The sequence below is a fragment of the Triticum urartu genome, chromosome 4A (genome assembly GCF_056163025.1).
Source record: "Triticum urartu cultivar PI428250 chromosome 4A, HENAU_Tu73, whole genome shotgun sequence".
NCBI lineage: Eukaryota > Viridiplantae > Streptophyta > Magnoliopsida > Poales > Poaceae > Triticum > Triticum urartu.
The window spans coordinates 413,474,151-413,487,825 of record NC_141876.1 but is presented as its reverse complement, the minus strand read 5'-3'; the positions used below and the strand labels follow the sequence as shown (position 1 = coordinate 413,487,825).

Genomic DNA, 13,675 nt, shown 5'->3' with positions numbered 1-13,675 from the left:
AACGTATGCTATGCTATGTACCAGACCTATTGTATACCTTAGCATGATTTTGGCAAGAGAGTACAATAGTGATCTAGGAGTAAATCATTGGACAGTGGTCAAAATTATCCTTAGAGGACTAAGGAAAAATTTCTTGGTTATGGAGGTGATAAAAGAGTTCGTCGTAAAGAGTTACGTCGATGCAAGCTTTTGACACCGATCTAGATGACTCAAAGTCTCGATCTAGATACATATTGAAAGTGGGAGCAATTAGCTAGAGTAGCTCTATGCGGAGTATTGTAGACATAGAAATTTGCAAAATACATACGGATCTGAATGTTGCAGACCCGTAGACTAAACTTCTCTCACAAGCAAAACATGATCACTCTTTGGGTGTTAAACACATAGCGATGTGAACTACATTATTGACTCTAGTAAACCCCTGGGGTATTAGTCACATGAAGATGTGAACTAATCACATAAAGATGTGAACTATTGGTGTGAAATCACATGACGATGTGAACTAGATTATTGACTCTAGTGCAAGTGGGAGACTGAAGGAAATATGCCCTAGAGGAAATAATAAAGTTGTTATTTATATTTCCTTATATCATGAGAAATGTTTATTATTCATCCTAGAATTGTATTAACTGGAAACTTATTACATGTGTGAATACATAGACAAACAGAGTGTCCATAGTATGCCTCTATTTGACTAGCTCGTTAATCAAAGATGGTTAAGTTTCCTAGCCATGGACATGTGTTGTCATTTGATGAACGGGATCACATCATTAGAGAATGATTTGATGGACAAGACCCATCCGTTAGCTTAGCATAATGATCGTTCAGTTTTATTGCTACTACTTTCTTCATGACTTATACATGTTCCTCTGACTATGAGATTATGCAACTCCCGAATACCGGAGGAAGACCTTGTCTGCTATCAAACGTCACAACGTAACTGGGTGATTATAAAGATGCTCTATAGGTGTCTCCAATGGTGTTTGTTGAGTTGGCATAGATCGAGATTAGGATTTGTCACTCCGTCTATCAGAGAGGTATCTCTGGGCCCTCTCGGTAATGCACATCACTATAAGCCTTGCAAGCAATGTGACTAATGAGTTAGTTGCAGGATGATGCATTACGGGACGAGTAAAGAGACTTTCCAGTAACGAGATTGAACTAGGTATTGCGATACCGACGATCGAATCTCGGGCAAGTAACATACCGATGACAAATGGAACAACGTATGTTGTTATGCGGTTTGACCGATAAAGATCTTCGTGCAATATGTAGGAACCAATGTGAGCATCCAGGTTCCGCTATTTGTTATTGACCGGAGATGAGTCTCGATCATGTCTACATAGTTCTCGAACCCGTAGGGTCCGCACGCTTAACGCTCGGTGACGATCGGTATTACGAGTTTATGTGTTTTGATGTACCGAAGGTAGTTCAGAGTCTCGGATTTGGTCACGAACATGACGAGGAGTCTCTAAATGGTCGATACATAAAGATCAATATATTGGAAGCCTATGTTTGGACATTGGAATGGTTCCGGGTGAAATCGGGAGTATACCAGAGCACCGGGAGGTTACCGGAACCCCCCGGGGGGTATATGGGCCTTATTGGGCCTTAGTGGGAGAGAGGGGAAAGGAGCAAAGGAGCCCCCCCCCAAGCCCAATCCGAATTGGGAGGCCGGGCCCCCCTTTCCTTCCTCCTCCCTCCTCCTTCCTTCTCTCCTAAATCCAACAAGGCAAGGGGGAATCCTACTCCCGGTGGGAGTAGGACTCCCCTTGGGGCGCGCCTAGGAGGCCGGCCCCCTCCCCCTCCTCCACTCCTTTATATACGGGGAGGGGGGCACCCCATGGACACACAAGTTGATCATTGGTCTTTTAGCCGTGTGCGGTGCCTCCCTCCACCATAATCCACCTCGGTAATATCGTAGCGGTGCTTAGGCGAAGCCCTGTTCCGGTAGCAACATCATCACCATCATCACACCATTGTGCTGAAGAAACTCTCCCTCGAAGCTCTACTGGATCGTGAGTTCGCGGGACGTCACCGAGACGAACATGTGCAGATCGCGGAGGTGCCGTACCTTCGGTGCTAGATCGGTCGATCGTGAAAACGTACGACTACATCAACCGTGTTGTCATAACGCTTCCGCTTACGGTCTATGAGGGTACGTAGACGATACTCTCCCCTCTCATTGCTATGCATCACCATGATCTTGCGTGTGCATAGGAAATTTTTTGAAATCACTGCGTTCCCCAACAAGTAGTGCAACAAGAAGTTCATTATTTTAAGTGTACACTATGCAATAGTTTAATTTTATGTTCACAGATTAAATAAATGCCAATGTTTTGGCGAAGCGTTGATTGATTTTCGTTTCGTCAAATTTTTGGCACTCAGGCCATGGCGATTTTTTCTTATTTCTTTGTTTACTCCATATAGTTAGGCCACATGCACCCAGACACGAATCACCTTGACAATACAATGGCAGCAAGGGATGAAGGAGTGATAGCACATCTGATGGCTACCTGGCAAAAAGAAGACAAAGAGACTGAAGAAACTAGAAGCCAGAATGGCACCAAAAGAATAGGCTTGTGGGCGTATATTCCTTCATAGAGGGTGCACATATATTCATCGTGAACCCTTGGTTTTGGATAAAGAGTTGAAGTACCTCTCCATCAGACTAAGGCTACTACACTAGCACGCATTAAAAATTGAAACTGAAAGAGCATCTAACTGTTACACGGTTAAGGTGAAAGAGGAGCATCATTTTGTTGAACATTACCCCACAGACAAAGTATATCTTTGCTTTGAGAGAGTCCACAACAAATTTTTTTCCACATCTGTGAAATGTACCTGTCATTCATTTGGTTCTGAGCTTTGTATGAAGCCTCGCAACTAATACTCGAGAAATCTAGTGTCATCGTCCTTGATTCTTATCACATGCATGTGAACAATGTTGGAGCCAAACATTGGCGGTACATCAAGGCGACCTACCTCTGGGAAAGCATGATTGCGAATGCTGACAAGGAAAACATACTAGTGCCCTACTTAGCCGAGCAAGTCCTTCACAATACTTCTATGCTTGCACACACATGGATATACATAATCTTGATGTTCATCTCATGCATAATACTATTCAATTCATCGCGCAACGATGGACATTGGATATTAATCTTGATATTGTTGTGCCAAGGCCAATGCTATTTCTTCGATTCAAAGAGACACCCTAATAAGAACTGGATTGAACCGAAGTTCATTCTGAATGATCATCTTCGCTCTTGTTATCACTCCAAAGGAACCCACATAACTTATGGGGAGTTCTAGTTCCATACAAGCTTTTGTTGCAAGCAAGAACCACATGAGGTCAGCACTAACTTGTCTAGCTACTATGTCATGTCACTGATGAATGACTATGTACGCACATAATCACTATTGAGTGATCATGCATCCTTGCCCATGTGGGCCACAGAGATCGAGAAAGGGAACAAAACTTCTTGAAAGAATGTGCGCGTCTTCAAAACATAGTGGCCGATATCATTAACAAAGATGTGGCCAGGACGGGTGGGATGTTCTACAACTCTCTAGAGATGAACAAGTAACAAGATGATCAAATAAGAGCATCAACCAAATCATATGCATCAATGGAGTCCAACATACTTCTCGACGATGGCTGGGTCGTCAGTTCAGAGCGAGGCAGAGGTTAGTAACATGTTAATTAATTTGAATGTTCATTGACTTGTGATATCGATGTGTAAATTTGAATGTTCATTGACTTGCGATATCGATGTGTAAATTTGAATGTTCATTGACTTGTGCTATTCGTCACCCTGGGTGAGGAATGCTTATTCCTCACCCCAGCCTATCTCTCACGGACAGAACTCAAAACGTAAGAAACAAAAGCATGTGGGGTAAAGTTACAGTTTGGAAAAGGAACTTCTCTCTTCCGTAAAGCAAAGGAGAGCACCGTAATATTACCTCCTGCATGCCAGTAATTTTACATCATGCATGTGTGCAACCTATATGGCGCATAAAAGTGGTTGTAACGAAATCAAATGATGTTACCGTAATTTTACGGAGTGAGTAGCTGATGATGTGTTCCTATTTTATAGGTATGTCTGGCTATTTTATGGATAATAATTTATATGGAACTTTTTTTATGTGACCGAGGAGGGGATTGGCATCATATAGTTGTGGTCTTGTATTTTCCAATCTTTGGACAATGAAGATTTTCCAAATATCTTTGTGTATCTCACGGTCTGCCTCCTCAAACATATTTCTGGACGTCTGTCGATTGCCCAATTGTTCACTCGCAAAAGAAAAAAAAAAAGACTGCCCAATTGTTGCGATGGCCAACAATAACTCATTGTCGCATCATCCAGCCATGCACACCTCCACGTTAGTACCCTTGTCAGTTCCAAACGCGAGATGCGTATATTTATGTTCTTTCTGAACTTTAGTATCTAACATGCGTAGCTCAATTCCTATGTAGATATAGCTATCGTGATGTAAACAGTGTACATAGAGTAGGGAGGAGAAAAGGGAACATCAACACCAATTGTTCACACAGGTTTGGTGACAACCAGAAAATTCAAATAATTTTGGCACAAAATTATAGTAAACAATATTTACATTCATTATTTCAGCAGAATACAAGATATGAATGGCCATAGCTTCAAAAAAAATTGAAAACACATGAACGTGCTCATGTGGAATGAAAATACATAAAAATGCAGTGCAGCAAGTAGAAGAGTGGCTGCCAGAATGTCTTTTGCCCAGATTGTGATGGAAATTGCCAGCTTAACCACAGCAAGATTTCGTAGGAAGATTTTTGCACACTTGTCTTCTCCTGGTGAAAGAACAGAAGATATCATGATCACTATAAAAGACACTACTGTTTCTTTTCGCACTACTTTTTCATCTTCTACCACAATATTTTCCAAATCGAGAGATATGGCAACCAGAGAGAGCATTTTACAAAGAAAACCATGCACAAACATATCTCTTATCATGCAAACCAAGCAATACCCAACCATTTTGTTGGTGTGACCAGAATGATGATACATAGTCCAGCAAAAGCATGCGAGAAAAGCACCAAGTAGGTAGAGCCTTGCTAGGTGTCCTTAACCATGGCGCCAGATAAAACATGAGAAAAAGACTCATTTGTACAAATCAGTGGGAAGATATCTAAAAAAATTCTTGCAAATCAGTTTAAGTGGATACTCTTGTTTTGTGTGGCAAACGCTCGTATACATAGTCCATTGTACGATAGTAGAATAATGACTTTGTTGTAGTGAGAAGAAACAAGAATTTTTTAGATATTTGTGATACTCTGGTTTTGTGTGGCAATCGCACATATACATAGTCCATTATACGATAGTAGAAGAATGACTTTGTTGTAGTACATTCTTCTCACTACAACAAAAGTCATTCTTCCAATATCTTATAATGGACTATGTATACATGCGATTGCCACACAAAACAAGGGTATGACACTTGAACTGATTTGCAAGGATATTTCCTAGACCATGCTCTATATTTTTGATATAGAATGGATTGAACAAGTAACTAATAAATATGGTCTGAGCTGGTGGCTACTAGATATAATATCATGAAGGAAAGAATAAGCCCCAGTACTTGAGCTTGTAGGCACAATTTTCGATACCGATTCAAATTTAGTAAGTTAACTAAATTAATTTCACTTGAAAGCGTGGTAAGTTTGCTACATACACAACTAATTTTATTATGACAACTTACTATGTTGACTGAAAACAAGGAGGGTAAACATGTGTTATTGTCTAGTAGCTACTAGTAAGTAGATCGAAGCTTAGTTTGGGAGGGAACATATCCGGTGCACCAAGGCAATTGGTGCTACCGGTGCACCGGACCTCGTTGCACATTCAAAAATGTTCAAAAAAAATCTGGAAAAAAATTTAGTGTATCGATACAACATCAATTTATGTTGTCACAAAAATTCAAATCAAAAATCAAAATAATGGTCAAGATACAAAAATGACAAATTTGACATCAATGTGCTAATGGGCCAAAATTGAAGCCCAACTTGTGTTATGTACTATTCAGTATCAAATTTGTTATTTTTTATCTCGAGCAATGTTTCGAATATTGATCTAAATTTTTGTGACAACAAACATTTATGTTGTGTCAATACACTAATTTTTTTCCGGATTTTTTCGAACATTTTTGAATGTGCAACGGACGACCGGTGCACCGGTAGCACCAATTGCCTTGGCGCACCAGATACATCCCTTAGTTTGGGAAACTGAAGGCGATGCAGTGCAATTGACCTTGTATGGAAAACTGGATATATATGACACCTATCAGATTATTATTTTATCGATGTTGCCGCTGCACCCAACCTCAAGGCGACTCGATGGCCTTTTTCCTCGATTCTTCATAAAAAAGACTAGCGTGTACAAGTAGTTGAACACTTCTCATATGAATACGACTATTTCAGAGCAGCAATAATACTGAACTTTGATATCCAAACGACAAAGATATCCGAAGGTTTTTCAAACAAAATCTCATGTTTACCTAAATCCAACTACATTTACACATTTTGTAGAAAAAGGAGTGGGAAGTATTGAAGTAAGTACACAACAATAATCTTAGCATGCAGTAGTATGGTGCCTAAACAACAGTATTTTTTTACAAGAAACTTTTGTTAATTTTACAATCATCTAAGATAACCAAACAAAAGAATCAGGAGAAGGGGAGCCTGGGAGAGATGGAAATCTGAAAAACCTAGATTTTCGGGCAACGAAAAGGAAGAAAAATAAGAGGATGATGGAGGAATACTTACAGGAGAGAACCAAGCAGTCGTTGATGCAGGTGTCACTGGCAATCGTTTATGGAGAGGGGAAGGTGGCGACACATAATCTCAGCTCGAAACGAGTATTTAGCTTGTAGGACAGCTATGCCCTAAAAAAGTAAATATGGGGCTGAGATCAAAATAAAAAATACAATGCTTTAACCTCTGCATATGGGCAATCTATTCAAATTCAAATAACTGAATTTCTTACTAAATGTGACCAAACTGGAGCATGGAGCAGATACTTCCCATGGGAGAATAAATCAATACTTGCTCATGGCATGGAAATCAGATCAGTCCATAATTAAATTCAGTTAACAACAGTATACCTATAACATTCTAAAATCATCATAACATAAAGAAGAGAAGGTTGCTATTTTTACATGACATGGAAAGAAGATCATTCTACGATTAAATTCAGCTAACAACAGTATAACTAAGCTCTGAGAGAAATGCATCATCAAACCAACAAAAATAAAGGAAGAAATTGGATTTAGATAGACAGCCAAGCATAAATGCAGATTTAAGCCAACATGTATATGTCTAGCCTATGAGAAACATTACATGGCATTTGAAAAATGGAAACATTAAGGTTTGCAACCATCAAATCAACAAGTTTTGTTTGAGGATTCTCCAATTATGTCATAAATTAAATGATTAATATAGGATTTCTAAAATACATTGGAGATTCAGAATGGGAGACATGCTACTGTGGTACAGTAGCTGATTCCTAATTGGGAATAAACATATACAGAAGCCAAAGCCAAACAATAATATAAACCTACTAATGGGGCTTCCTGCAAAATACTCGTCCTGCATAACATGCCAATTAATCTAACCATCAGTACTTGACTAATCAGAAGAATACAGACGCACTCATGCACACACATACAGAGGGGGAGAAGGAAACAGGAAAAAAGAGAAACCTGTCCGGAGGGTAGCAGCTAGGACACGAAGGCCATGGAGCCTCGTCTAGCTCGTTAAAGAAGTAAGGGCATCTTACGCGAAGTCTGCTTTCAAAGGTTGTAGGAAGGGGGCCGCTGTCGTTGCTACATACAGAGACTCCCTGTTGTTATGCGGAACAAAAAGGAAAAAGGAAGTGGGAGGGATTCCGGCCCCGATGGGACAACGGTAGGATATGGCAGGGCTCGGGGGCGGGGAATGGCAGGCAGGCCGGGCCATCGCCAGCGCGACGAAGGGAGCGGAGGGTGGAGGCTGGTCGTGGCATGGCCGTCGGCCGACGAGGAAAACGCTGCTCGCCTGGATGCTGCACCCAGCCAACAGGGCCACTCCCAGCGTCGCGCAGACCCGAATCCACCGGCAGCTGCCGTCGGCTCACCGCGGAAACCTAGTCGCTCAGCTCCGAACCGCTCGCCGCTTCCGTTCCCAAATAGCATCAGAAACTGCGGAGAGTGGGGCCCATCGTAAAAAAACAGTTGGTAGTGAATAAATTACCTCGTCTGGTGAGCGGTGCGGGCGGGTGGGTGAGATGGAGTCCAGTCACGTGTCGGATGGCTGGGTCGATCGACTGGGATGAGGAATTATTTAGGGACTGTCTATTCTACATCCGGATGAAATTCAATTAGCTTTCATCCAGATTTTCAGCCAACCACAGTATGCCAACTATCCCCTGTCCCCATGTTTTCTTTTCTGCCCCGCTTTTAAACAAATTAACGGGTCCACACCCCAACTTTTCCAACCCGGACAGAATGACAACCAAGAGGAATTGAAAGAACCACAACGATACACCCAAATCTTTTCCATGATCACTAGGCTAATAAAGGGAGAAAAAACACCAAGACCATGTCACCTAAAAAATACATTGACAAATACAGTGTAAAATTCACTAAAAACCACATTAATTTCTATCATGCCCACTGAGAATTATAATGAAAGATGCATTAAAGTGACACTGCAAAAATCCACTAAAATTACATTGTAACTCCACTAAAAAATTGCTAAGATTAAACACTAACAATTACAGTGTAAAATCCACTAGAATTACACTTTTGCACTGAAAAACTGCTAAGATAAAACACTAAGAATTACACTGTAAGGAACATTAAAGAAACTACTGTAAAATCCACTAAAAAGACACTGTAAATCCACCAATAAATCCAAGATGATATGCGTTTCGGGGACTGTCTGTTTTGCATTCGATTGAAATCCTTTGTCATATTTTTTGGCAACACAGAGTTCAACAAGTGTCACATGCCCTCCGTTTTGCTCCTGTCCCCTGAATGTGTCGATGTGCTTGTCCACCCCATCAAAGAAGAAATCACAGGGGGAATTCCTCCAAGATCCAGAGGGCAAACCTGGAGAAAATCATGGATGCACATGTAAGAGATCCTCTCCTGGCAATCTTCTCTACCTCCCTGTGAACAGTTCCCTCTCCTACTTCCCAGAATCTGCACGAAACATGGACATGAAAAACTAGCGTTACATTGCAGAAAATTAAGAAAAGCAGATTATAAAAGGAGGAGGTCATGGGATCAACATTGGCAAGAAAAGGCATGGTCAAATTCCCCCTTTACACAGTACCGGAAACATAAAACAGGAACTCTACAAAAAGATTAATCAAAATACTGTGAGCAGTGATCAATTTAGCAAATTACAGTGACTTTTACAGTGCAGCTGCAGTAGATTTAAAAATATAATTCACAGTAGAGTTACTGCAAAATCACAATGCTAATTTACGGTAGAATTGCAATGAAAAGCCATTGTTCCAGTCACAATTACAAAGTAATTTACAATAGGATTACAGAGTAAATTACTACAAGTTACAGTGACATTTTATAGTAGATTTACAGCGTAAAAAATAGTAATCGTCTTAAATCATGCCTGTAAAACTGCATCTCAACTTTTTACACTGTAAACAGCTTATAAGTGCAGTGAAAATCGGAAAATAAGTAGAGTAAACTTGCTAACAAACACTATTGAATGCTTTCATTATCTTCGAAAATTTCAGCATCAAGAAGTCATACCAACAAGATGAAGATGCACTCCATGTAAGATGAAGCCAAAATGACCGACTTAATTCTCTTGCTATTAGACCCCAGTAACTGTCATATGCACACAGTAGAGAAATTTAAGTCTTGAGTAGATAGAATAAAAAAACACCTAGATGTATGGTCCAAATTTCTGAAGCTACGCATTGTACTTACACTCAAAAAATACAAAAATCAACATATCTTGAGAGATTACTGTGATATTTTGTCACATTACAACTTGGCTGTAAATTACTCTGACCTTCCTTGTAAATACACTGAAAAAAGACTGGAAATTACAATACATAGGATATAGTAAGTTATAGGGTTAAAATTTACAGTTAACTTAAACTGCAATTACAAATATAAGTCACTACAATTACAAATGTAATTCACTGAAATTGCACAGGGAAATAGAGTATAAGTGCACTACAATTGCAGTGTAATTACATACAATCCAAATGAATTTGCAGTGTAAATACTGAAAATAGATTGGAAATTACACTAATAGGATAGTAATTACAGACTGTAATTACAGATGTAAGTCATTACAATTGTAAATCATTACAATTGCAGGGTTAAAAATCTACATTAACTTACTGTAATTACAGATGTAAATCATTACAATTACAAATAAAATTCAACAAAATTACACAGGGAAATAGAGTGCAAGTGTACTAACATTACGGTGTAATTACATAGAATCCAAATGACTTTGCAGTGTACACTGAAAAATAGACTGGAAATGGGATAGTAAGTTACAGGGTTAATGTACATTAACTTAGACGGTAACTACACAGGTATTCAGATTAATATAGACCGTAAGTTATAAAAGATGAAACAAAACACTACAAATTACAGTGTAAATTCCAGTAAGGAATACTCCATAAAAACCACAAAAACTAAAAATCCAAAAATAAGAATTACCGTCAATTACACTAAACCCACTGACGATATCAGTGCAACTTGATTTGCACTGTAAATCCAATTGGAATTATAGCTAATAAGTAGAATTACAGTGGAAACCCACTGAGAATTAGAGTGAAGAAATCCCCTGCAAATTGCAGTGGAAACCAACCGAGAATTACACTTCACCCACTAAGAAAAATACACTGGAATTCCGATGAAGATTACAGTGTAAATCTAAATATAATTACAGTCTAAATCCACTATGAAAATGCACTGGAATTTCGATGAATATTACAGTGTAAATCCAAACATAATTACAGTGCAAAACCACGAAGAAAATACACTGGAATTCTGATGAAGATTACAGTGCAAATCCAAATATAATTACAGTGTAAATCCACCAAGAATTACAGTGTAAATCCACTAAGAACTACAATATAAACCCAACCATAATTACAGTGCAAAAACCATGAAGAAAATACACTAGAATTCCGATGAAGATTACAGTGCAAATTCAAATGTAATTACAGTGTAAATCCACTAAGAATTACAGTGTAAATCCACTAGGGATTACACTAAGAAATGCAACTTACAATCCACTAAAATTACACTAACAAAAAAAACCAGGGTGGAGAAGTACAGCAATCTCACATATAGATCCCTTACTATTCCTGAATAGTACATCTAATAAAGAAAAACCCACATCAAGCCCCCCTGAACATGAACTACTGCCCACTAGAAAAATACATGTACAATTACTACTCCCCCTGAATCGAACCTAAGCTTGTTAGATTCAGAAGACCTGAGCCTTAGTACTTGCTAACTGCAGGATTACCGAAAAAGGCTTTCGCCCCGCTTTATATATAAAGCAATAACCACACCTTACAACCAACAGGACAACAGGAAACGGAAAATACAATCGACGCGGATACAAAGCACTACGGAAAAGCTAACGAGCTCCGGAGAACCCAAAAGTACTTCGGAGCCCACAACGGTTACAGATCATGACATGGACACTCCCGCGACAACTAACTGCAGGATTAACACCTACTAGTATTAAGCTTGCTGCACAAAGGATTAACACTGATCATACATTACAACCAACAAACTCTGAAAACACTCTACTCTAGTTTTGCTCTGCTGACCCAAAATACATCACAACAACAAAACAGTGACCATGAGATTTGAGGCTGATACTTGCAGAGCGAGGACAACCAGCAACTAATAACCGCCTGCTGTAGAGGCCACTGAAATTGGCTTAGCGGCTTGAATGGCTGGAGCAAACCGATTCGGCTACTGATTTAGGTGGTAAATCAACAAACAAACCTAACAGCATAGGGCGTACAAAACCTACAACCACGAACATGGATTTGAAGACACTGAAACACGAATCCAGTGTGTTCAAACTCAAATATCTAGAGATTCAATCAACCGGATACAACCAGAGAATAGATCAAATCAGACCACAAAGTACACACCCTAGAATTAGCTGTGAGTACAAGATTTGATCCCAGATTACACCGCAAACCACACGCATCAGACAAAAGAGGATAGATCTGAGAATAAAATCCTACAAAGAACTCACGAACATACCGAATCACGAAGACCAGCGAAGTCGCCGGGGCAGAAATAGAGGCCGGGGGTGGGTGCGGTGGTCGAGAGATGCTGCAGACCAACGGCGCTGACAGCGGGGGAGCAGGAGGGGGTGGGCGGCCGGACGGGAGCGAAGCAGCCGGAGGGCGAACGCCGGACGCCTCACCACACCCTAGCTAATCGAGCGGATAGGGAACCACCGGGTCGCCATGAATCTCTCTCTGGACTCTGTTCTGGTTGCGTGTTGGGAATGACAAGGGAACGAGAGGGAGGGGAAGGGAACCTGGAAGCTACAGGGGCGAAATGAAAAAAATTCAAAAAAGAAAAAAAACACAGACACGGGTCGCGAGCGAGAACGGGTCTCCCCCGAAAATTGAGCGCGCCCGATAAACCAGCCCGGGTCATAGCGAGAGATCAGACGAATATCAGGACACAGATCGAACGGCTCACAAATCGGATGAACGCCAATAATTTTCATCCGGATGAAAATTAGCAGTCCCGATTATTTATTGTTCACCCAGGGTCTTGAATATATATATATATATATATATATATATATATATATATATATATATATATATATATATATATATATGATAACGCTATTCTAAGCTTGAGTGTAGAATAGCTTATTTTACATCCCAGTAACGCTACGTACAAAATCTAGTAAAACACTATACAAAATGTAGTAATTCTGAAATATTGTTTTTACTAATCAAGTTTTTGATTTACTATGTTCTCAAAAAAATTACTGTATTTTATATGCTACGTTACTATATTTTGTATAGAGCATTACTAGGGATGTAGAATAAGTTATTTTACACTCATGCTTAGTTTAACATTACTATATATAATGGGTTAGTACTCCTAAGAGTACATACTCCCATGCACGTGTCTCTCATTTAAACATGGAAAGGGTTCACCTGAAACGAACAAACTAATTGCTCCTATTTTTCAGGTGTTTTTATATGTGTCGTTGGACCTTCTTATTAGTATGAGATCTTATCCATCTGACCTGCTGTCTCATTTGCGTCATACAACGGCAACGGCGACGGCTGGCTCAGCGGCGGCGGACTACAACAGCCTCGAAAAGAAGGAGCTCGCTCGGCGACAACCACCATTAGCAGCGGCTCATCCTCTTATTGATTTGATCTTGTCTTTTGAGAATTAGGATTCGATCTGTTGCAAATCTTTTGAAGAATACAAAATAGGATCCGATCTAATACATGAGAAGCTTTGATCCATTTTATTCCAGAGGAAAGATTTTTGTGTTATTAATTGGGGGCCAGCTCTGATTCTGAAGACAACTTCTCCATCTCTCCAACAGTAGACAATCTTTTTCGTGGGGTAAGTGGCGGAGGCCATCGTA

The 13,675-nt window shown here is 39.9% G+C and overlaps 1 long non-coding RNA gene across 1 annotated transcript; it reads right to left on the bottom strand.

Moving 5' to 3' along the window:
- Positions 1–4,559: 4,559 nt before the first annotated feature.
- Positions 4,560–12,606, bottom strand: LOC125551535 (uncharacterized). Its single transcript, XR_015601289.1, has 5 exons — positions 12,307–12,606; positions 9,802–9,879; positions 8,273–9,225; positions 6,809–6,927; positions 4,560–4,837 (listed from the first exon to the last, which is right to left on the bottom strand). It is a non-coding gene; the product is annotated as an uncharacterized LOC125551535 (long non-coding RNA).
- Between the last annotated feature and the right edge of the window lie 1,069 nt (positions 12,607–13,675).